The sequence below is a fragment of the Bombina bombina genome, chromosome 2 (assembly GCF_027579735.1).
Source record: "Bombina bombina isolate aBomBom1 chromosome 2, aBomBom1.pri, whole genome shotgun sequence".
Taxonomy (NCBI): domain Eukaryota; kingdom Metazoa; phylum Chordata; class Amphibia; order Anura; family Bombinatoridae; genus Bombina; species Bombina bombina.
In genome coordinates, this window is record NC_069500.1 from 955008344 (window position 1) to 955031828 (window position 23485).

Genomic DNA, 23485 nt, shown 5'->3' on the forward strand with positions numbered 1-23485 from the left:
AATAGAGCTGATTACTTTTTGTAATTTAGTTTAGGGTAGGGACATTTTTTTATTTTGGGGGGCTTTGTTATTTTATTAGGGGGCTTAGATTAGGTGTAATTATCTTAAAATTCTTGTAATCTTTTTTTATTTTTTGTAATTTAGTTTAGTGTATTTAATTATATTTGAGTTTAGATAATTATAGTTTATTTAATTAATTTATTGATAGTGTAGGTGTATTTGTAACTTAGGTTAGGATTTATTTTACAGGTAAAACATAATTTATGCTTACCTGATAAATTCCTTTCTTCTGTTGTGTGATCAGTCCACGGGTCATCATTACTTCTGGGATATAACTCCTCCCCAACAGGAAATGCAAGAGGATTCACCCAGCAGAGCTGCATATAGCTCCTCCCCTCTACGTCACTCCCAGTCATTCGACCAAGAATCAACGAGAAAGGAGAAACCAAGGGTGAAGTGGTGACTGGAGTATAATTTAAAAAATATCTACCTGCCTTAAAAAACAGGGCGGGCCGTGGACTGATCACACAACAGAAGAAAGGAATTTATCAGGTAAGCATAAATTATGTTTTCTTCTGTTATGTGTGATCAGTCCACGGGTCATCATTACTTCTGGGATACCAATACCAAAGCAAAAGTACACGGATGACGGGAGGGATAGGCAGGCTCATTATACAGAAGGAACCACTGCCTGAAGAACCTTTCTCCCAAAAATAGCCTCCGAAGAAGCAAAAGTGTCAAATTTGTAAAATTTGGAAAAAGTATGAAGCGAAGACCAAGTTGCAGCCTTGCAAATCTGTTCAACAGAGGCCTCATTCTTAAAGGCCCAAGTGGAAGCCACAGCTCTAGTAGAATGAGCTGTAATTCTTTCAGGAGGCTGCTGTCCAGCAGTCTCATAGGCTAAACGAATTATGCTACGAAGCCAGAAGGAGAGAGAGGTAGCCGAAGCCTTATGACCTCTCCTCTGACCAGAGTACACCACAAACAGGGAAGACGTTTGTCGAAAATCCTTAGATGCCTGCAAGTAGAACTTGAGGGCACGAACTACATCTAGATTGTGTAGAAGACGTTCCTTCTTTGAAGAAGGATTCGGGCACAGAGAAGGAACCACGATCTCTTGATTGATGTTCCTGTTAGTGACTACCTTAGGTAAGAACCCAGGTTTAGTACGCAGAACTACCTTATCTGAATGAAAAATCAAATAAGGAGAATCACAATGTAAAGCTGATAACTCAGAGACTCTCCGAGCCGAAGAAATAGCCATTAAAAATAACACTTTCCAAGATAACAACTTTATATCAATGGAATGAAGGGGTTCAAACGGAACTCCTTGTAGAACGTTAAGAACAAGGTTTAAACTCCATGGCGGAGCAACAGTTTTAAACACAGGCTTGATTCTAGCTAAAGCCTGACAAAAGGCCTGGACGTCTGGATTTTCTGATAGACGCCTGTGCAACAAGATGGACAGAGCTGAGATCTGTCCCTTTAATGAACTAGCCGATAAACCTTTTTCTAAACCTTCTTGTAGAAAGGACAATATCCTAGGAATCCTAACCTTACTCCAGGAGTAACCTTTGGATTCGCACCAGTATAGGTATTTACGCCATATCTTATGGTAAATTCTTCTGGTAACAGGCTTCCTAGCCTGTATCAGGGTATCAATAACCGACTCAGAAAAACCACGTTTTGATAAAATCAAGCGTTCAATTTCCAAGCAGTCAGCTTCAGAGAAGTTAGATTTTGATGTTTGAATGGACCCTGTATCAGAAGGTCCTGTCTTAGAGGTAGAGACCAAGGCGGACAGGATGACATGTCCACTAGATCTGCATACCAAGTCCTGCGTGGCCACGCAGGCGCTATTAGAATCACTGATGCTCTCTCCTGTTTGATTTTGGCAATCAATCGAGGAAGCAGCGGGAAGGGTGGAAACACATAAGCCATCCCGAAGTTCCAAGGTGCTGTCAAAGCATCTATCAGAACCGCTCCCGGATCCCTGGATCTGGACCCGTAGCGAGGAAGTTTGGCGTTCTGGCGAGACGCCATGAGATCTATCTCTGGTTTGCCCCAACGTCGAAGTATTTGGGCAAAGACCTCCGGATGAAGTTCCCACTCCCCCGGATGAAAAGTCTGGCGACTCAAGAAATCCGCCTCCCAGTTCTCCACTCCCGGGATGTGGATTGCTGACAGGTGGCAAGAGTGAGACTCTGCCCAGCGAATTATCTTTGATACTTCCATCATTGCTAGGGAGCTTCTTGTCCCTCCTTGATGGTTGATGTAAGCTACAGTCGTGATGTTGTCCGACTGAAACCTGATGAACCCCCGAGTTCTTAACTGGGGCCAAGCCAGAAGGGAATTGAGAACTGCTCTCAATTCCAGAATGTTTATTGGTAGGAGACTTTCCTCCTGATTCCATTGTCCCTGAGCCTTCAGAGAATTCCAGACAGCGCCCCAACCTAGTAGGCTGGCGTCTGTTGTTACAATTGTCCAGTCCGGCCTGCTGAATGGCATCCCCCTGGACAGATGTGGCCGAGAAAGCCACCATAGAAGAGAGTTTCTGGTCTCTTGATCCAGATTCAGAGTAGGGGACAAGTCTGAGTAATCCCCATTCCACTGACTCAGCATGCACAATTGCAGCGGTCTGAGATGTAGACGTGCAAAGGGTACTATGTCCATTGCTGCTACCATTAAGCCGATCACCTCCATGCATTGAGCTACTGACGGGAGTTGAATGGAATGAAGGACACGGCATGCATTTAGAAGCTTTGTTAATCTGTCTTCTGTCAGATAAATCTTCATTTCTACAGAATCTATCAGAGTCCCCAAGAATGGAACTCTTGTGAGAGGAAAGAGAGAACTCTTCTTTTCGTTCACTTTCCATCCATGCGACCTTAGAAATGCCAGAACTAACTCTGTATGAGACTTGGCAGTTTGAAAGCTTGAAGCTTGTATCAGAATGTCGTCTAGGTACGGAGCTACCGAAATTCCTCGCGGTCTTAGTACCGCCAGAAGGGCACCCAGAACCTTTGTGAAGATTCTTGGAGCCGTAGCCAATCCGAATGGAAGAGCTACAAACTGGTAATGCCTGTCTAAGAAGGCAAACCTTAGATACCGGTAATGATCTTTGTGAATCGGTATGTGAAGGTAAGCATCCTTTAAATCCACTGTAGTCATGTACTGACCCTTTTGGATCATGGGTAAGATTGTCCGAATAGTTTCCATTTTGAACGATGGAACTCTTAGGAATTTGTTTAGGATCTTTAAATCCAAGATTGTCCTGAAAGTTCCCTCTTTTTTGGGAACCACAAACAGGTTTGAGTAAAACCCTTGTCCTTGTTCCGACCGCGGAACCGGATGGATCACTCCCATTAATAACAGATCTTGTACACAGCGTAGAAACGCTTCTTTCTTTATCTGGTTTGTTGACAACCTTGACAGATGAAATCTCCCTCTTGGGGGAGAGAATTTGAAGTCTAGAAGGTATCCCTGAGATATGATCTCTAACGCCCAGGGATCCTGAACATCTCTTGCCCAAGCCTGGGCGAAGAGAGAGAGTCTGCCCCCCACTAGATCCGGTCCCGGATCGGGGGCCCTCGATTCATGTTGTCTTAGGGGCAGCAGCAGGTTTCCTGGCCTGCTTGCCCTTGTTCCAGGACTGGTTAGGTTTCCAGCCTTGTCTGTAACGAGCAACGGCTCCTTCCTGTTTTGGAGCAGTGGAAGTTGGTGCTGCTCCTGCTTTGAAATTCCGAAAGGGACGAAAATTAGACTGTCTAGCCTTAGCTTTGGCTTTGTCTTGAGGCAGGGCGTGGCCCTTACCTCCTGTAATGTCAGCGATAATTTCTTTCAAACCGGGCCCAAATAAAGTTTGCCCTTTGAAAGGTATATTAAGTAATTTGGACTTAGAAGTTACATCAGCTGACCAGGATTTTAGCCACAGCGCCCTACGTGCCTGAATGGCGAATCCTGAGTTCTTAGCCGTAAGTTTGGTTAAATGTACTACGGCCTCCGAAATGAATGAATTAGCTAGTTTAAGGACTCTAAGCCTGTCCGTAATGTCGTCCAGCGTAGCTGAACTAAGGTTCTCTTCCAGAGACTCCATCCAAAATGCTGCCGCAGCCGTAATCGGCGCGATGCATGCAAGGGGTTGCAATATAAAACCTTGTTGAACAAACATTTTCTTAAGGTAACCCTCTAATTTTTTATCCATTGGATCTGAAAAAGCACAGCTATCCTCCACCGGGATAGTGGTACGCTTAGCTAAAGTAGAAACTGCTCCCTCCACCTTAGGGACCGTTTGCCATAAGTCCCGTGTGGTGGCGTCTATTGGAAACATCTTTCTAAATATTGGAGGGGGTGAGAACGGCACACCGGGTCTATCCCACTCCTTAGTAACAATTTCAGTTAGTCTCTTAGGTATAGGAAAAACGTCAGTACTCGCCGGTACCGCAAAGTATTTATCCAACCTACACAATTTCTCTGGTATTGCAACAGTGTTACAATCATTAAGAGCCGCTAAAACCTCCCCTAGTAATACACGGAGGTTCTCCAATTTAAATTTAAAATTTGAAATATCTGAATCCAGTCTGTTTGGATCAGAACCGTCACCCACAGAATGAAGCTCTCCGTCCTCATGCTCTGCAAGCTGTGACGCAGTATCCGACATGGCTCTAGTATTATCAGCGCACTCTGTTCTCACCCCAGAGTGATCACGCTTGCCCCTTAGTTCTGGTAATTTAGCCAAAACTTCAGTCATAACAGTAGCCATATCTTGTAATGTTATCTGTAATGGCCGCCCAGATGTACTAGGCGTCACAATATCACGCACCTCCCGGGCGGGAGATGCAGGTACTGACACGTGAGGCGAGTTAGTCGGCATAACTCTCCCCTCGCTGTTTGGTGAAATTTGTTCAATTTGTACAGATTGGCTTTTATTTAAAGTAGCATCAATACAGTTAGTACATAAATTTCTATTGGGCTCCACCTTGGCATTGGAACAAATGACACAGGTATCTTCCTCTGAATCAGACATGTTTAACACACTAGCAAATAAACTTGCAACTTGGTTACAATCTTATTTAACAAAAACGTACTGTGCCTCAAAGAAGCACTAAACGATTAAATGACAGTTGAAATAATGAACTGAAAAACTGTTATAGCATCAATCCTTGAAAGCAACACAACTTTTAGCAAAGGTTTGTTCCCATTAGTAAAGTAACAATAATTAAATTTGAAACGTAAAAATTACAGAGCAACGTTTTTAATCACAGTCAATACATAAGTCTCACAGCTCTGCTGAGAGAATCTACCTCCCTTCAAAGAAGTTTGAAGACCCCTGAGTTCTGTTAGATATGAACCGGATCATGCAGGAAATACAAGAGTAACTGACTGGAAATTTTTGATGCGTAGCAAAGAGCGCCAAAAACGGCCCCTCCCCCTCACACACAGCAGTGAGAGAGAAACGAAACTGTCACAATTAAAACAAGCAGCTGCCAAGTGGAAAAATAATGCCCAAACATTTATTCACTCAGTACCTCAGAAAATGCAAACGATTCTACATTCCAGCAAAAACGTTTAACATAATAAATACCTATTAAAAGGTTTAATGTACTTTTTACAGAGTAATTCCAGTGAAGTACCATCCCCAGAATACTGAAGTGTAGAGTATACATACATGTTATTATAACGGTATGGCAGGATTTTCTCATCAATTCCATTCAGAAAATAAAAACTGCTACATACCTCAATGCAGATTCATCTGCCCGCTGTCCCCTGATCTGAAGCTTTTACCTCCCTCAGATGGCCGAGAAACAGCAATATGATCTTAACTACTCCGGTTAAAATCATAGTAAAAAACTCTGGTAGATTCTTCTTCAAACTCTGCCAGAGAGGCAATAACACGCTCCGGTGCTATTGTAAAATAACAAACTTTTGATTGAAGTTATAAAAACTAAGTATAATCACCATAGTCCTCTCACACATCCTATCTAGTCGTTGGGTGCAAGAGAATGACTGGGAGTGACGTAGAGGGGAGGAGCTATATGCAGCTCTGCTGGGTGAATCCTCTTGCATTTCCTGTTGGGGAGGAGTTATATCCCAGAAGTAATGATGACCCGTGGACTGATCACACATAACAGAAGAAATTGGTAATTATTTTAACTAGGTAGCTATTAAATAGTTAACTATTTAATAGCTATTGTACCTAGTTAAAATAAATACCAACTTACCTGTAAAATAAATATAAACCCTAAAATAGCTACAATGTAATTATTAATTATATTGTAGCTATCTTAAGGTTTATTTTACAGGTAAGTATTTAGTTTTAAATAGGAATATTTTAGTTAATAAGATTAATATTATTTAGATTTATTGCAATAATAATTAAGTTAGGGGTATTAGGGTTAGATAGGGTTAATATAGTTAATATAGGTGGCGGCGGTGTAGGGGGGTCAGATTACAAGATTAGAGGTTAATATATTTAATATAGGTGGCGGCGGTGTAGGGGGGTCAGATTACAGTTAAAAGAGCTGGTTACTTTGGGGCAATGCCCCCAGCAAAAGGCCCTTTTAAGGGCTGGTAATAGAGCTGGTTACTTTGGGGCAATGCCACGCAAAAGGCCCTTTTCAGGGCTATTTGTAATTTAGTTTAGGGTAGGGACATTTTAGTATTTTAGGGGGTAATACATTTATTATAGGTGGCGGTGGTGTAGGGGGATTAGATTAGGGGGTAATGTAGTTAAAATAGGTGGCGGCGGGGTAGGGGGCTCACATTAAGGGGTAATATAGTTAATGTAGCTGGCAGCGGGGTCCAGGAGCGGCGGTTTAGGGTTAATACATTTATTGTTAGGAGTGAGAGGGGGAATTGCGGATATAGGGGTATACGTGTCGGGCTATGTTTGGGAGGCGTGTTAGACAGTTAAGGGTGATTTTATAATTTAGTCAGTTTTTGTAGGCGGCAGCAGTTTCTAAAGTGCCTTAAGTCACTGGCGACTCCAGAAATTTGTACTTTCGCAGATTTCTGGACATCGCTAGTTTGTCAGACTTACGGCACTTTAGCATCTGACGGCGCCGTATATGTGATAGCTCGAGTTGCGAGCTGAAACTACGGGCGGCACAGGTTTCCATGCTTGCGCCAAAACTTGCGCCGTATATCGGATCGCGCCCCAAGATGGCAGTAAATAATTGGGGAACCAAAATGATTTGATCTCTTATAAACCACCTAATAAAGAAAGGATTTGTTACTAAATAATATGAATAGCCCTCAGAACATTTTCTCTAATTAAAATGGATACAGATTGCAGCTGTGTTGGAATAGTAATAAAAAATAATACATAGTTTGTTTGTTTTTTATAGTATTTTTGTAGTTGCAAAATCAGTCAAAAAGAGAGTGTTGAATAGTACAGCTCAAGCTGTATTTCCTTCTGGAACTTGTAATATTTAATAACTTCTAGTCATTTGAAGCCTTCTGTACCCAAAGCTAACAAATAGTGTCTAATTTGCCAAGCACATTTTCAAACCACACTCTTGGAGACTTATTTCTTATATATAATACAGGTAGAAGACTATTGATTTTGGAATATTTGCATCTGTAAAATGGGACAGTTTGGAGAGGGGATGGAAGTATAAAAACAATATCTTATGTCATTTAGGCAATAATTTACATGTCATCAGGGCAGCCACTAGAAATTTTGGGGCCCCTGACATAACCATTGATCAGGCCAACCCCCTTGACATGTGCAATTTTTGACCAAGTGACTAAAACGTATATGCACTTTATTCTTAAGTGTAGTCAAACTTGGAAATGTTGTAAAGTAGGTAGTAACACAGAAACACACAGACACACTCATACACTCACACATAAGGATTCACATTTAGACACTCTAGCAAAGAAAGACACAAGCACACTCAGACACCCAAAGAGACACTCAGCACTTGTTTACATTGACCTGACAAGTAATGAGGTAGACTACAGTTTTGTCAAAAAAGGAGATTTGCAAAACAAAATATGGAGTTCTGATTATCTTTTTGTAAGGGAAGATGCCAACTAAATGATGACAACAGCATGCAATGGCTGAAATGAAGGGCCCCGAACTACCTAAACTATAATTTAAAGGTTAAATGGTGGATTGTTGACTTCCAGAAAGGTCTTATTAGTCTCAAAGTCTGTAGAAAGATGTGAATAATCAGTCTATATGTTTGTCTATATGTTTTCTCTATGTTTATGTTTTATGTGTAGTGGGTCATCATAAGTTAAACAGTGTGTTGTTAGAGTCTAGTCCTGACTAGCAAAGGAACAGACAATGGACACACACACACACACACACAAACTTGCACATACACCCAAGGAAACACCGACAGAGACAGCCTCAGAAAACACACAAAGACATACACACAGAAAACACACAAAAATATACACACACACAGAGAGACAACCACAGAAAGACATACATACACACCCTCACTGAGACATCCACAGAAAACACACAGACATACACACACTCTCACAGAGACACCCACAGAAAATGCACAAACATACACACACCCTCACAGAGACACCCAAATAAAACACACACCCTCACAGAGACATCCACAGAAAACACAGAGACATACACACCCACCCTCACAGAGGCATCCAGAGAAAATACACAAAGACATACATACACACACCCTCAAAGAGACACCCATAGAAAAAGCACAAAGACATACGCACAAACCCTCACAGACATCCACAGAAAATGCACAAAGACATACACACCCACCCTCAGAGAGACCCACAGAAAAAAATACATACACACTCATAGAGACACAAGCAAAAGCACAAAGACATAAACACAGACACCCACAGAAACACTGACAGGAAGTAACATTTCTGTACATTGCATCCCCTAAATCAACAGTGTGTGACATGCATGATAAAAAAACAATGCAGAAATTAAGAGATCACTTTTAAAAGAATCATATTTGTAAATGTTCAAACAAAAATAATTCTGTGAATTTAAAATTGTACATCAATGATCTGGGAAGATGGCTAGATGAAGAAAAGTACTTTTAAAAGGTTGACATATGTTCGTTCCCCCCCCCCCATTGTCCCCTACCAAGAGCACTACTTCAAATATAGTGTACAAATGTTCCCATCGGTCAGCTGTACTTATGGATTTTGAAAATGCTGTATTCTATATGGTCTTGGTGGAACCATAAGCTGTGGTACTCATACCATTAGATCTGGTTAAATGCAGGATTTAGGCTTGTTTGTATGTATTTCAAAATTAAGTCAGCTGTAGTGTAAACTGAACAGTTTTAAGTTAACCTGTCTCATTTCAAACACAGAGCAATCTTAGTCTGAGAGTATAACATTTTATGCAGATGTAAAAATATTAGATAAAATGCCTACTTGCATCTGAAAAGTCCTTGCATAAAGGGGCAGTAAACTGGAATGTAATTAATATACATATTAATAAAAAAAACACATAACTGCCAAAAGGGCACCTACCATTTGTGTATTGAGGAAGAAACATTTCTGCATGGCTTTAAATATAGAATTTCTACAGCATTGTCAAATAATCATAAATACACTGCTGCTAAAAAAATGTGTTTTTTATGGACCTTTGGCCCCACCATACAACTGCTACCATACTGAAGTTACAATCCGAAATTGCACAAAGAAATTTAAAACATTTGCTAAGTAAGTCCTACCTCCTCTGCAAATGAAAGTGATCTGCCGTCTGACTCAGGCACAAACTGTACAAACTTAAGTGCCAAGTCTGTCACAGTGGTTTAGTGCACACTCAGAAATCCTCTCAAATGCTAATACTTTACTCCTTGTAATAACATTTCCAGTGCTCAATTAGCACTCTGCTGTAGTTCCCACTGGTGGCTGCCAAAATTTAAAAAAAAATATATATATTTTTTTTTTTAGTTGTTCTTGCCTCATGGGCCCCCCCCCTGGCCCATTGGGCCCCTGACAGGAGTCGCCCCTATCACCCACTGATGGTGGCCCTGCGTGTCATAATACAGCTTATACATGTAACCTAAAGGTAGTTTTATTCACATTTGTATACATAGTATCATCAGAAAAATAGTACAGTACTGTATCCAGAAAGGTAATATTTGAATTTTAGAACATAAAATCAAAACCAAAGACACAGGCAGACAATGTCACTTAAAAAAAAACAACCTTTATTCCTTGTCTGTATTTATTTTTTTAAATTAAAGGGACAGTCAAGTCAAAATTAAACTTTCATGATTTGAAACAATTTTCCAATTTACTTTAATCATCAAATTTGCTTTGTTCTCTTGGTATTCCTTTTTGAAAGCTAAACCTAGGTAGTAGGCTCAAACGGATTTCTAAACTATTGAAAACCGCCTATTATCTCAAAATGGGCCGGTCCTAACTTTACATTCCTGCTTCTTTAAATAAAGATAGCAAGAGAATGAAGAAATATTGTTAATAGGAGTTAATTAGAAAGTTGCTTAAAATTTTATGCTCTGAATTAATGAAAGAAATTTTTTTTTGTTTAGAATCCCTTTAAAGGTGGAAGTGGCAGGAATTGGCCAAAGACTGAATGTGAGGAGTGAAAGAGTCATGTGTGACCCCAAGACATCGGGCATGGAGGGTTGGGGTAATGATGGAATTATCGACAGTTATAGAAAAATGGGGGTGGATATTTTGGAAGAAGGGGGGAAATAATGAGCTCAGTTTTTTAGCTTAAAGTGAATGTAAATTTTTGGTTATTAATTGTTACCAACTTGTTCACACACTTATAAATATTCAAACCGCAATAATATTATTTTAAAATAAATAATGTTTATCGTTATTTTGATATCTAAACTTAGCTCCGTGCTATCCATTGAACTCCTCCCAACCATCTTCTTCCTGTTTTTCTCCATGCATCATTTAAATATCTACCGCCCACTCGATGACATCATTTTGAATCGCGTTCACGATTAGGGGTCTCATTTGCGCATGCGTTCACAATTTGGATGACAATACGCGCATGCGTTCAGCAACCAATACGCTGTAAACCTCGGCACCTCGTATCACATTGCGCATGCGTTAATACTCCGTAACAAAGTATAGTATATCGGGTAGTTCGCGCATGCGCAGTAGATTAGCGTGACGTAGGGAACAACTGGCCTGACGCCCCGGGGGTGAGGAAAATATTCCGAAAGAGAAGTGTCAATCATCAAATTTATGTGGGACCATAATGGCGGGCGGAGGAATCGCCGAGAAGAATAGAAAGTAAATTATGAAATATTTCTTTTTAGAATGCGATTTTCACATTTTGATGAATGAAACTCACTTTTATTTTTGAAATGACACACTATGATGCAGAGCGAGTAGGTTGACTTTACATGCACTTTAAGGTAGTGAGAGGACTTGCAGGATGACATATGAGAAAGACAGTTAGTGACACAGGTTAGCAAGGAAGGAGATGGGTCTGGTGCAGAGAGGTAGATGTGGGTGTCATCAGCTTCCAATTATATTGAAGCCTGTGGGACTTTATTAAGAAACCTAATAATGATATATAGATTGAGAAGAGAAGGGGGGCAAGGACAGAGCCTTGTGGTAGCCCAATAGAAAGTGGTAAAGGGGCAGAGGGTGCACCAGAGAAGGCAACACTAGGTATGGTTAGACAGGTAGGAAGAGAACCATGAGAGGGTTGTATCGCAAATGCCAAAGGATTGGAGTGTTTGGAGCAAAAGAGGGTGGTCAACAGTATCAAAGGCTGCAGACAGATCAAGGAGGATTAGCAGTAGCCTTTTGCTGTAAGTAGTTAATTGGTCACCTTAACAATTGCTGTCTCTGTGGAATGTTGGGGGACAAAATCCAGATGGCCGTGGGTGAAGGAGGGAGTTTGATGTAAGGAAATGTAAAACATGGGTATATACTAGCTTTTCAAGAAGATTTGAGGCAAAAGGGAGTAGGGAAATAGGGCAGTAGTTAGATGGGGAGGTTGGATTGAGAGACGGTTTGAGGATAGGAGTGAGGGGATGGGATTGAGGAGACAGGTAGTGAGGTGAGAGGACAGTATAAGGGCAAAAACTTCTTCCTTAGTAACAGGGGCGAAAGAGCTGAATTTATGGCTTTGGATGATTGTGAGCTTTTGAGGGGTTGGAGACTGTTACTATGTTGAGAGACTATTTTGTTTCTGATGGAATCAAATGTTATTAAAGTGACTAGCAAAATCTAGAGCTGAGAGGGAAGTTGTAATAGGAGGTGGGGCCAGGCAGAGAAGAGTATTGAAAGTGGAGAACAGATGTTTTGGGATTGAGGAAAGAGTAGAGATAAGAGTAGAAAAGTAGTCTTGCTTAGCGAGGTTAAGGACAAAATAGTAGGAGTTCAAGATGAAGTGAAGAAAGTAAGCTGAACACAAAGTTTTGTCCAGTGTCGCTTAGCACTGTGGGAACATCTGTGTAGGTAGCATTATTGTAGGAGGGGTGAAATTGTCAATGACCAATGTAAGGGTGGAGTTGTAGTAGCAGATTGGTCAGAGGAGACAGAAGAGAGCAGAGGTTTGAGAGCGAGAGAGAGCGCACGAGAGCGAGATAGAGATATATATATATATATATATATATATATATATATATATATATATATATATATATATATACATACACACACACACACAGGTAGCCCTCAGTTTACGCAGGGGTTAGGTTCCAGAAGGAATGGTTGTAAATCGAAACCATTGTAGATTGAAACCCAGTTTATAATGTAAGTCAATGGGAAGTGAGGGAGATAGGTTCCAGGCCCCTCTCAAAATTGTCATAAGTAACACTGAATACATTATTTTTAAAGCTTTGAAATGAGGACTTTAAATGCTAAACAGCATTATAAACCTAATAAAATAATCACACAACACAGAATATATAATTAAACTAAGTTAAATGAACAAAAACATTTGCTAAACAGCATTATAAACCTAATAAAATAATCGCACAACACAGACTTCACTTGCATTTTTCTGCAAACAGTTCTTTCTATGCATTCCAATCTGGACTGATTTATAGACAGTAAGATCTTCTACCTTTGAAATCTGCTTGATAGTTCAGGTCTGGTTAAACTGATTAATTTCAGCGTGCTTGGCTTTGCTGCAACACAAGCGGACAGCTCCACCTACTGGCTATTTTAATAAATGCACTGCTTCTCAATGCTTTTCAATAGCAGTCACATGACTTGAAAAAAAGGTTGTTATTCTGAAATGGTATAAATTGAACCGTTGTAAAACGAGGGCCACCTGTTAAAAAATAAAAATAAATATATATATATATATATATATATATATATATATATATTGTGCGTCAAAAATAAAACCTCTGGTCTTTTGTGCACAAATTAATTGCGAGCATATTGGTCTTGAAGGGGTTAATATGCTTCATTTTATTTACTGTTGAGGGAGGACCAAAATCATATCATGTTTCCCACCCTGTAACTTTAAATGAATCTATCACAAATTATCAGAAAGTCTTGGCACATGTTGGAAAATGGCATTGGCAGTGAACTGGTCAATAATCTTGTACATAGTACCACAGATAGTGAATTCTTTGTTCTTGTTAATGATTTAATTTTTACCATCTCCGATAACAACCATGATGAAATAAATTTTTCTTTTAAACTATAACATAGTTTAAAATGTTTTACCAGTTCAAGGTTAATAATCATGGAATGACACCATTAATCATTTAACTTGTAAATTTATTGCACTTAAAAGGACTTTGAACACCTTGATATTGTTTTATAAAACATTTACGGCTAGATTACAAGTGGAGTGCTAATTTATTGTGCGTCAGACGCACGATAAATAAATCAGCCAATACAAGTGGCTGGTTATTGCTACCGTGAGCTTACGGTAGCAACTAGCACTCAGAAAATTAGCCATAGATGAGATCAATTAAACTTTCATGATTCATACAGAGCATGCAATTTTAAACATATTTCCAATTTACTTCATTCTCTTAGTATCTTTTATTGATGAGTAAAACTAGGTAGGCTCATAAGAGCTCAGGAGTGTGCACATGCATTTAGTACTATATGGCAGCAGCGTTTTGCAACATTGTATAAAAAAAAAGCTACAAATAATGTTGCAAAACACTGCTGCATATCGTACTAAAGACACGTGCACACTCCTGAGCTCTTATGAGCCTACCTAGTTTTACTCATCAATAAAAGATACCAAGAGAATGAAGCAAATTTGATAACAGAAGTAAATAGAAAAGTTGTTTAAAATTACAAGCTTTATCTGAAAGTTTAATTATGACTTTACTGCCTCAGTAAATAAATTTTAAAATCCTAACCCACACCATTCCAGATACTAGTAACCGCAGGATGGTATCATGAGAGACCCCATTCCAATCCCGTGCTTTTTATTAAGTTTGGTGGGTTTTGGCTTCCTGTTCCATGTGTATAACAAGATTTTGCTATTATATCCTTTCCCATTTCAAATAGTTTTTCTAATTCAAATAGCGGCTGGATTTATGGATTCCTAGCAGGCAAAAATCATCAGCTTTATTTGTACATTTTATACATGTTTATGCTGATAATTCACACTTATAAACTTGGGGAACGTTTTTTAACGTCAAACACTATGTTAGACACCTTTTCCAGTCAGGAAGGGCCTTCCCAGTTGTAGGCTGAGCCTCATTTTCGCGCCATTACTGCGCAGTTGTTTTTGAGAGCAAGACATGCAGATGCATGTGTGAGGACCTGAAAGTAGTTGGAAAAGTTCCTAGAAGGCGTCATTTGGTATCGTATTCCCCTCTGGGCTTGGTAAAGTCAAAGCAAAGGCTGTAGCTGGGACTGTATAGGGGTTAAATCTGTAACCGGCTCCGGTTTCGTTATTTTAAGGGTTAAAGCTCTGAAAATTGGTGTGCAATACTTTTAATGCTTTAAGACACTGTGTTGAAATTTTGGTAAATTTTGAACAATTCCTTCATATTTTTTCACATATTCAGTAATAAAGTGTGCTCTGTTTAAAATTTAAAGAGACAGTAACGGTTTTGTTTTAAAACGGTTTTTGTGCCTTATTGACAAGTTTAAGCCTGTTTAACATGTCTGTGCCTTCAGATAAGCTATGTTCTATATGTATGAAAGCCAATGTGTCTCCCCCTTCAAAATTGTGTGATAATTGTGCCATAGCGTCCAAACAAAGTAAGGACAGTACTGCCACAGATAATGAAATTGCCCAAGATGATTCCTCAGATGAAGGGAGTAGACATGGTTCTACATCATCTCCTTCTGTGTCTACACCAGTTTTGCCCATGCAGGAGGCCCCTAGTACTCCTAGCGCGCCAATGCTTATTACCATGCAACAATTGACGGCTGTAATGGATAACTCCATAGCAAATATTTTATCCAAGATGCCTGCATATCAGAGAAAGCGCGATTGCTCTGTTTTAAACACTGAAGAGCAGGAGGGCGCTGATGATAATTGTTCTGTCATACCCTCACACCAATCTGAAGGGGCCATGAGGGAGGTTTTGTCAGATGGGGAAATTTCAGATTCAGGAAAAATTTCTCAACAGGCTGAACCTGATGTTGTGACATTTAAATTTAAATTAGAACATCTCTGCGCACTGCTTAAGGAGGTGTTATCTACTCTGGATGATTGTGACAACTTGGTCATTCCAGAAAAATTATGCAAGATGGACAAGTTCCTAGAGGTTCCGGTGCACCCTGATGCTTTTCCTATACCCAAGCGGACATAGTGAATAAGGAGTGGGAGAAGCCCGGCATACCTTTTGTTCCCCCTCCTATATTTAACAAATTATTTCCTATGGTCGACCCCAGAAAGGACTTATGGCAGACAGTCCCTAAGGTCGAGGGGGCAGTTTCTACTCTAAGCAAGCGCACTACTATTCCTATCGAGGATAGTTGTGCTTTCAAAGATCCTATGGATAAAAAATTGGAAGGTTTGCTTAAAAAGATTTTTGTACAGCAAGGTTACCTTCTACAACCCATTTCGTGCATTGTTCCTGTCACTACAGCAGCGTGGTTCTGGTTCGAGGAACTAGAAAAGTCGCTCAGTAGAGAGACTCCATATGAGGAGGTTATGGACAGAGTTCACGCACTGAAGTTGGCTAACTCTTTTATTTTAGATGCCGCTTTGCAATTAGCTAGATTAGCGGTGAAAAATTCAGGGTTTGCAATTGTGGCGCGCAGAGCGCTTTGGCTAAAGTCTTGGTCAGCGGATGTATCATCCAAGACAAAATTGCTTAACATTCCCTTCAAGGGTAAAACTCTCTTTGGACCAGAATTGAAAGAGATTATCTCAGACATCACTGGGGGAAAGGGCCACGCCCTCCCACAAGATAGGCCTTTCAAGGCCAAGAATAAGTCTAATTTTCATTCCTTTCGTAATTTCAGGAACGGACCGGCCTCTAATTCTGCATCCTCTAAGCAAGAGGGTAATGCCTCACAGTCCAAACCAGCCTGGAAACCGATGCAAGGCTGGAACAAGGTTAAGCAGACCAAGAAGCCTGCTACCGCTAACAAAAAAGCATGAAGGAGTAGCCCCCGATCCGGGACCGGATCTAGTGGGGGGCAGACTCTCTCTCTTTGCTCAGGCTTGGGCAAGAGATGTTCAGGATCCCTGGACGCTAGAAATAGTTTCTCAGGGTTATCTTCTGGAATTCAAGGAACTACCCCCAAGGGGAAGGTTCCACATGTCTCACTTATCCTCAAACCAAATAAAGAGACAGGCGTTCTTACATTGTGTAGAAGACCTGTTAAAGATGGGAGTGATACACCCAGTTCCAATGACGGAACAAGGAATGGGATTTTACTCAAATCTGTTCATAGTTCCCAAAAAAGAGGGAACCTTCAGACCAATTTTGGATTTAAAGATCCTAAACAAATTTCTCAGGGTACCATCGTTCAAAATGGAAACCATTCGAACGATTCTACCCACTATCCAGGAAGGTCAATTTATGACTACCGTGGATCTAAAGGATGCGTACCTACATATTCCTATCCACAAAGAACATCATCAGTTCCTAAGGTTCGCCTTTCTGGACAAACATTACCAGTTTGTGGCCCTCCCATTCGGATTAGCCACTGCTCCAAGGATTTTCACAAAGGTACTCGGGTCCCTTCTAGCGGTTCTAAGACCGAGGGGCATTGCAGTAGTACCATACTTGGACGACATTCTAATACAAGCGTCGTCCCTTTCAAAAGCAAAGGCTCATACAGACATCGTTCTGGCCTTTCTCAGATCTCACGGATGGAAGGTGAACATAGAAAAAAGTTCTCTGTCTCCGTCAACAAGAGTTCCCATCTTGGGAACAATAATAGATTCCTTAGAAATGAGGATTTTTCTGACAGATGTCAGAAAGTCAAAACTTCTAAGCGCTTGTCAAGTTCTTCATTCTGTTCCACGTCCTTCCATAGCTCAGTGCATGGAAGTAGTAGGGTTGATGGTTGCAGCAATGGACATAGTTCCTTTTGCGCAAATTCATCTAAGACCATTACAACTGTGCATGCTGAAACAGTGGAATGGGGACTATACAGACTTGTCTCCAGTGATTCAAGTAGATCAGAAGACCAGAGATTCACTCCGTTGGTGGATATCCCTGGACCACCTATCCCAGGGAATGAGCTTCCGCAGACCAGAGTGGGTCATTGTCACGACCGACGCCAGTCTAGTGGGCTGGGGTGCGGTCTGGGAATCCCTGAAAGCTCAGGGACTATGGTCTCGGGAAGAGTCTCTTCTCCCGATAAACATTCTGGAACTAAGAACGATATTCAATGCTCTCAGGGCTTGGCCTCAGCTTGCAAAGGCCAGATTCATAAGATTCCAATCAGACAACATGACGACTGTTGCGTATATCAATCATCAGGGGGGAACAAGGAGTTCCCTGGCGATGAGAGAAGTGACCAAAATAATACAATGGGCGGAGAATCACTCCTGCCATCTATCTGCGATCCACATCCCAGGTGTGGAAAACTGGGAAGCGGATTATCTGAGTCATCAGACATTCCATCCAGGGGAGTGGGAACTCCACCCGGAGATTTTTGCCCAATTGACTCAATTATGGGGCATTCCAGACATGGATCTGATGGCGTCTCGTCAGAACTTCAAGGTTCCTTGCTACGGGTCCAGATCCAGGGATCCCAAGGCGACTCAAGTGGATGCACTAGTAGCGCCTTGGACCTTCAACCTAGCTTATGTGTTTCCACCGTTTCCTCTCATTCCCAGGCTGGTAGCCAGGATCAAACAGGAGGGGGCCTCGGTGATCTGGATAGCTCCTGCGTGGCCACGCAGGACTTGGTATGCAGACCTGGTGAATATGTTGTCGGTTCCACCATGGAAGCTTTCTTTGAGACAGGACCTTCTTGTTCAGGGTCCATTCGAACATCCAAATCTGGTCTCCCTCCAGCTGACGGCTTGGAGATTGAACGCTTGATTCTATCAAAGCGTGGGTTTTCAGATTCTGTGATAGATACTCTGGTTCAGGCCAGAAAACCGGTAACTAGAAAGATTTACCATAAAATATGGAAAAGATATATCTGCTGGTGTGAATCCAAGGGATTCACATGGAATAAGATAAAAATTCCTAAGATTCTTTCCTTTCTGCAAGAGGGTTTGGATAAAGGATTATCTGCGAGTTCTCTAAAGGGACAGATTTCTGCTTTATCTGTCTTACTACACAAACGACTGGCAGCTATGCCAGATATTCAAGCATTTGTTCAGGCTCTGGTTAGGATCAAGCCTGTTTACAGACCTTTGACTCCTCCCTGGAGTTTAAATCTAGTTCTTTCAGTTCTTCAAGGGGTTCCGTTTGAACCCCTACATTCCATAGATATTAAGTTGTTATCTTGGAAAGTTTTGTTTTTGGTTGCTATTTCTTCTGCTAGAAGAGTTTCAGAGTTATCTGCTCTGCAGTGTTCTCCGCCCTATCTGGTGTTCCATGCAGATAAGGTGGTTTTGTGTACTAAGCCTGGTTTTCTTCCAAAGGTTGTTTCTAACAAAAATATTAACCAGGAGATAGTTGTACCTTCTTTGTGTCCGAATCCAGTTTTAAAGAAGGAACGTTTGTTACACAATTTGGACGTAGTCCGTGCTCTAAAATTCTATTTAGAAGCTACAAAAGATTTCAGACAAACATCTTCTCTGTTTGTCGTCTATTCTGGTAAAAGGAGAGGTCAAAAAGCGACTTCTACCTCTCTTTCCTTTTGGCTTAAAAGCATCATCCGATTGGCTTACGAGACTGCCGGACGGCAGCCTCCTGAAAGAATCACAGCTCACTCCACTAGGGCTGTGGCTTCTACATGGGCCTTCAAGAACGAGGCTTCTGTTGATCAGATATGTAAGGCAGCGACTTGGTCTTCACTGCACAATTTTGCCAAATTTTACAAATTTGATACTTTTGCTTCTTCGGAGGCTATTTTTGGGAGAAAGGTTTTGCAAGCCGTGGTGCCTTCCGTTTAGGTAACCTGATTTGCTCCCTCCCTTCATCTGTGTCCTAAAGCTTTGGTATTGGTTCCCACAAGTAAGGATGACGCCGTGGACCGGACACACCAACGTTGGAGAAAACAGAATTTATGCTTACCTGATAAATTACTTTCTCCAACGGTGTGTCCGGTCCACGGCCCGCCCTGGTTCTTTAATCAGGTCTGATGAATTATTTTCTCTAACTACAGTCACCACGGTACCATATGGTTTCTCCTATATTTTTCCTCCTGTCCGTCGGTCGAATGACTGGGGTGGGCGGAGCCTAGGAGGGACTATATGGCCAGTTTTGCTGGGACTCTTTGCCATTTCCTGTTGGGGAAAGAGATATTCCCACAAGTAAGGATGACGCCGTGGACCGGACACACCGTTGGAGAAAGTAATTTATCAGGTAAGCATAAATTCTGTTTTTTCTTTGTTCTCATGCTATCTTGATTTGAAAAAGCAGTACTGTAAGCTTTAGAGCCAGCCCATTTTTTGTTCAGCACCTGGGTAGCACTTGCTGATTTGTGGCTAAATGTAACAAACCAATTAGCAAGCGCTACCCAGGTGCTGAACTAAAAATGGGCCGGCTCCTAACTTTTCATTACTGTTTTTTCAAATCAAGATAATGAGAACAAAGAAAAATTGATAATAGGAGTAAATTAGAAAGTTGCTTAAAATTGCATGCTCTATCTGAATAATGAAAGAAACAATTTGGGGTTAGTATCCCTTTAACAAATAGTTAAAATCTAACACTTTCCTATATCCTGTGAACACTACCTACAGTATAACGAGGGCTATACCTTCTTCCCAGCAAAGTATGACCGGGTGGGAGTGTAATCAACCTGAGACGCTCACTCAAAACCGGGCTCTTACCTCCAGTTATTACTAGGTGATAGCAGGAAACTCAGGTTCAGGTTGGAGGATGAGAGTACTGGTTAAAGGAAGGTAAAATAACAAAACATGTTTCAGTCCACAAACAGACCTTACTCAATGTCGTATATCAGCCCAATTTAACTGGATTAGAATCTAGGCCAGGGGCGGTATTTTTTTTGTTTGTTTTTTTAAATACCCCGATGACAACAATTTAAGTATGGCATGGGGCCATTGTGTTTGTTGACAACCTGTCATATTATGTTTTAAATAAAATAAAATATAGGAATAAAAGAGAGAAGCACTGACTTTTAAAGGGACATAATGTTACAAAACTATTAGAGTGCATTATTTTTATTATTACCGGTATAATATATATTAATATATATATATATATATATATATATATATATATATATATATATATATATATATATATATATATATAACACTTATACAAATCAAGCCCTGTGCTAATGCATGTTATGTATGTAATGCTGCATCAACAAACATGGCAGAAATGTACAAACAGAAACGGTCAGAACCAGCACTACCAAAGTTATATTTTATATGTGATGTACAACCCTGTAACAATGGACCAAACATATGAGAGAGCTTTGTACTTGTACTTTGTACAATAAAGCTTTATGTATAACAATTGAGTCACACGTGACCATTTATCTTCTCATCATGTGAATGCAAAACCTATTACAGTTAAAAATCTGTACAATCAATACTGTAAAATAAACTACATAAGGCTGACACAGCTAGATTATCACATTTGTGCAAAGTACTGTTTGCTTAGCAAATACAGATTTTTTTTAAACTCATTTCAATATCAGTTGGCTATAAAATCAAAGTATTGAAATTGCAAAGGTTATGGAGTCACGTGAAGATGTACCATGCACTGGAAAAAAACCTGCTGCTTTAGCTTTTTGTCAATGAAAAGATCACTAGTAAGCAGTCTTTTTTCAGTGTACTTAGCTTTGCCGTACTATTAGGGTTGCCATCTCGACCATGTTTTCCTGGACACTTATGAGTAAACATGCTGCAGGGTGTGTAGAAGGAAACCTAAATTGCACCCCTGGACAACACTATTCATGTTTCCCTCTGCATACCCTGTAGCATGTGTAACTCATAATCGTCCAGGAAAACATGGCTGAGGTGGCAGCCCTACTCAGTATACCTTTCCTTTCCATGTCCATTACAGTTTACATTCCACTGTGTCTCCACCAGCTGGACATCCAACCAACATTTAGCTTGCAATTTATGTACAGGCTACTTCCCATCTGGGTTACATAGAAGTTCCAGAATGAACCAATCATTTGCAGTGTTCTCCACAGAAAATGTTGCCAGCTAGGTGGCAATATGAAGTAGCCGGGTGGGGGCAGTGTAATATTTTCTAATATGATAAAAAAAAAAAATGCTATCCAATGCACATATTTATTGCATAATTTAACATAAATGTATTTAATAATAATTTGTGCAATAAAAATTAAACATTTTTAATATTGGCTATTTTTTGCTTAATATTGTCTAAAATGTTAATGTTTAAAATTATGGTAAACCCTATCGTTTTAGAAACACTAAGGACTTACCAGTTCTATAATTAAAGGGGACTTAGTCAAGAAGTATAAAAACATCTTTCTGAAAGTACCATTAATTGCCCGAGAGTTTATGCCGAGATGAAATCTCTATTTTTTCAATGAGGTGACGTTTCCACCTCTAAGCCAATAGCGTGCTAGCCATACGGCATAATGCGGAAAGACTTGCACGGCTATAGGCTAAAGGTGGAATTGTCACCCAATTGAGAAAATTCATGACTGAAAGTCCCCTTTATTTAAAGCCCTGGTAAATTCGAGCGTTCCAAATTTTTTTAGGATTTACCATCACTTTAAGGTCCCTTTAACCCTCCCTGTTCTTGGCTGGGGGTTCTCTTGTACATCTTAAAGTGAATGTAAAGTCACCACCCCCCCGAGAACGCCACACTTATGTGCATAAAAAATAAGTTGAACTTTAATTCATCATTTTCCTTTGACCACTATATTTACGGCAAAAATTAATGTTTTATAAGTTAAATCACCCTACGATTCCTCCGCCCGCCATCTTCGCTATTTGACTGACGGGTTAAGAAGCGCTCTTTTCCCAGTCATCGATTCCACCACGGGGGGTTCAACCCTGTTTTCAAAACGTCACCGATTGTTAATGAGCATGCGTTAATCCTGAATGACGTCATAGAATCCTAATGCGCATGCGGGATAGCCTTAATATTTATCTATGCTTAGATGCGCGTTCACGATTCCCGCATGCGCACTTTCAAGAAATCACAACCAGTACTTTTTTTATAAACGGCAACAGAGCAGAAGAAATAAAAATAAGTTAGGTATTTATAAATTTGTTATAAAAGTGAATCCCCATTAAATTCCAATTAAAATAAGAAAATAATTTGTATTCATACTTACAAGCCGATTTCGTAGCTAGAAATAGAGGTAGAACAGTACAATACAGTTGCGCTCAATGTATGAATAGTATTCAATGAATGTATTCATTCATTGAATACTATGTAGCTAGTCTATGAAATCGGCTGTAAACGCATGCGCATTTGAAGGTGTCCACGGGAGCGTACTTGAAGTATATGTATAGAGCGGGTGGGACCGCTCTATATGTCACACCAGGGAGAAGAAGGAAGTAACGGCTGGGAGGAATTTGGGTTCATAACGGAATGAAACTTGTCAGATAAATATATAAAAAATAGTTTATTGGAACTTCCGGTGGGCGGCTCTCTAAGATGGTGGCAGGTTTCTCTTGCTCCGCAGAAAAACTTGGTTTATCTAGAATAATTGCCACTATCCCCTGCCATTCGTGCCTCCCTTGACAGACTAAGCTGTCCGGGAACCTCATACGAATAGAAGAAGATCCATCTCTTCTACCCCGGAAGGTACATCAAAGAAACATTTAAGACTTTACCGTGTTGACGGTACCCACCGCATGTATCTGCTATAACCATGCAGTGTGCAGCTGAACCATTGCTGACTAAAATCTCGGACATTTTCATACCCTTATTTGATTCCCTCACTGCTCAATGCTCAAGCCTAAGTGAAGTAATTCGACAGCAACTGGCCCGGACCCCTGATGGTGGGGCGCGGCGATGCGCTGGGAAAGAGTTGGCGCCAACCTTGGAGCAAGAAG

General features: G+C 40.5%; 1 protein-coding gene across 1 annotated transcript in view; it reads right to left on the bottom strand.

The window, feature by feature from the left end:
- Positions 1-23485, bottom strand: part of LOC128649898 (hematopoietic prostaglandin D synthase) — a 253935-nt gene that overhangs the window by 225987 nt on the left and 4463 nt on the right. The gene's annotated exons all lie outside the window — the stretch shown is intronic.